Source organism: Anneissia japonica, unplaced genomic scaffold (genome assembly GCF_011630105.1).
Source record: "Anneissia japonica isolate Jap-2015-1 unplaced genomic scaffold, ASM1163010v1 scaffold351_len699533_cov169, whole genome shotgun sequence".
Lineage (NCBI taxonomy): Eukaryota > Metazoa > Echinodermata > Crinoidea > Comatulida > Comatulidae > Anneissia > Anneissia japonica.
Genome location: NW_022685600.1, coordinates 25,486 through 28,477, shown reverse-complemented (window position 1 = coordinate 28,477; position 2,992 = coordinate 25,486). Strand labels below are relative to the sequence as shown.

The 2,992-nt window shown below is 38.7% G+C and overlaps 1 long non-coding RNA gene across 1 annotated transcript; it reads right to left on the bottom strand.

Moving 5' to 3' along the window:
• Positions 1-695: 695 nt before the first annotated feature.
• Positions 696-1,835, bottom strand: LOC117111503. The gene is made up of 3 exons (XR_004445886.1): positions 1,699-1,835; positions 962-1,191; positions 696-709 (listed from the first exon to the last, which is right to left on the bottom strand). It is a non-coding gene; the product is annotated as an uncharacterized LOC117111503 (long non-coding RNA).
• Between the last annotated feature and the right edge of the window lie 1,157 nt (positions 1,836-2,992).

Sequence of the window (2,992 nt, the reverse complement as noted above, 5' to 3'; positions counted from 1 at the left end):
TAAAATTTAGGTAAAATGAAAAATGTGGATTTTTTCCTGCCTGTATTAATAGTTGTAAAATGGGATGCCAGTCAATTTGAGCGGATGTCAGTTCGAGCGGATGCCAGTTCGAGCGGATGCATTTAGTGCGAACTATAACAAGGGCAAATTTTATTTTGTTTTAAATGCAAAAAATGCTCTGATTACTAAGGACCTGAAAGGTTTTTAGTACTTTTTGATAATTACTCCATGTTTGAATTACAGTCTTGGTAACACCGACTACCAAGATGGCCGCTAACAAATTCAGCTTAAAAAAGAAGAAAGTGTATGTTTTACTAGAGTTCACGAGAAGCACACAGACAAGACGAGTGACAATTATTTTTTTCACGGTAAACAAAGTGGGGTGGCTAGCCACCCTATTCAACACCCCCCTTCCCCAGATCCGCATCCGCTAAAAAAAAATTCCGCTCGAATTGGCCTTCGCTTGAAGTGGCATCCGCTCGAATTGACTGGTTTCTGTAAAGTGACTCTTTTGTCCTTTTTTATTGTAATAATTATTATACAGTGTACAAACCTTCCTCTTCCTCCAAAGAGCATGTATCAGCTGCAACTCGTTCCTTGTAGTAAGGCACTAGCCACCGGAGGGCCTCCCACTCCTTGCTCACAGCATCCTGGATTTCGGCCACGCCTGCACCTGATCTCATCTTTTTTTTTTAAATCTTTAAGGTATCTACAGGCATAAAAATATAATATTGTACTGTAATAAAATAATACTAACAAGAAGTCCAATCTACCCCACTGGACAAATCTCAGTGCAATTATTCAAATAGGGGAGGGGACGTTTATAAAAAAAAATTATTTTATGAAGAGTATATTATTGAATTAGCATTTTGCGTTACAAAATTTTACTAGGCTTAAAGAGGGAAACACAACAAAATTTTGTTTGTCTTCAAGAAAGATAATGTATGAGAAACCGTCTTACCTCGAAAAGCGAGTACGCACATTTTTATATGCCCGTTCTACAAGATCTCCCGTCCAGGCTGCCTCTCCCCTGCATTTTACCTTCATGTAGTTCAACTCGTCCGCCACTTTTTCTAGAGCATTTTTTTTCATAGTTCTCTTATTTTTGTAGTTGGCAGCCCTTCTTTCATACAATATTTTGAATCTCTGCACAACTTCTATAAGGATTTTTCACTATGGTCCATCTTTGGTCTAAAATTTAATGATAAACAATATATTAAATAATTTTCAATAAATACCTAGGCCTAGGCTAATGGAGGGCCTTCTAAAAAAAAATAAAATCAAAATAGAAAAATCAAAAACGGAGAACTAGGCCTGGCCTAGAACTAGGCCTACATTACATACAAATGACATATCATTCTATAAATTTGTGAAATACAGTGTACTTTTACTAGGCCTAATCCATGAGATACCGGTATATGATAATTGAGTCTAATTGTCTAACTAGGGCTCAGATAGTTACGCTAGACTACGCTTGGCAGCTTCCTTTCCATAGGAGTGATTGCCTTGCGTTCCATTGCAGATGCCTAGCCTACCTGGACCTAGCAGCATAGGCCTATTATTATAGGCCTCCTAGCCTAGACTAAATGGGAGTGTGGGAATAAGTAAAATCGAATGGCTACCTGTTAGGTTAATTATCATAATAATATATTACATATCAATAATAGGCCTATGTCTATCAATTTTCAAAGTACTTACATTTGAGTTTAGAGCAAGGAGACGGAAATTGCTTCGTGTACTAGCACCCACACACCGCACATCACACACAGGCCTAGCGCGCAAAAACAGAAAAGTTTCAATGACATCATCAATGGATAATTTGATTGGCCAGTTCTTACGCTGTCTCTTATACACATCTAGATGTGTATAAGAGACAGGCTCCAAGCAACAGCTGTCTCTTATACACATCTAGATGTGTATAAGAGACAGGTTCTTACGTTTTTCGTCGTCAAAGTTGAACCCGCTTCAACTTCAACGATTGCTACCGATAACGATGTCTAGCGTCAATTTGCGATCGATTTTACCCCTTTTCCTGTAAATCGTTAAAGTTTACCGATATTCATAACGTCGGCGTTGAAGTAGCAACAATCCCTTTTCCTGTAAATCGTTATTTTTGTTTGAATAACGATTGAGATAACGTCGATTAACGTCGACAGGAAAAGAGGCTTAATGCAGGCTGGCCTGGCGAAGACGAACCATAGGCTGGCTGGGTACTTACGTGTGTGTAGGCCTATGCTTTTATGTATTAAACCACACATTCAAATCAGTCAGTAGCGATGAGTGTATGTACAGCACATTATTAATTAAATAAAATGTAGGCCGACAGTCGTATTTAATGGGGAAAGAATGGATTTCTTTTTTCTCGATTTACCATGGGATGGCTAGCAACTGTCACTCGTGGACGCCGTTGTCCATACGGTAATGATGAAGATAACGTTCGTGTACCTATTGAATGATGAGACTGTCATCGTTCATGATTAAAGTGCCTTTCATTTTCAATGGATTACATTCCATTCCAACCATGGTATAACCAGTCGATGGATAGCAGCCCAGTAATGAGATATTTGTTTAGATTTCACAGCGTGTTCTATAGCTACCTCCTCTATTTATTTAAATCAACGGCGTCCACGAGTGACAGTTGCTAGCCATCCCATGGTAAATCGAGAAAAAAGAAATCCACTCTTTCCTCATTAAATACGACTGTCGGCCTACATTTTATTTAATTAATAATGTGCTGTACATACACTCATCGCTACTGACTGATTTGAATGTGTGGTTTAATACATAAAAGCATATGCCTACACACACGTACGTACCCAGCCAGCCTATGGTTCTTCTTCGCCAGGCCAGCCTGCATTACAGTACTTTGACACGAAATGTGCTGTACATGCACTCAACGCTACTAACTGATTTGAATGTGTGGTTTAATACACATAAAAGCAACTTGTAGCCTACATTACCTGTAATATTTGATCTACTACACACACATACT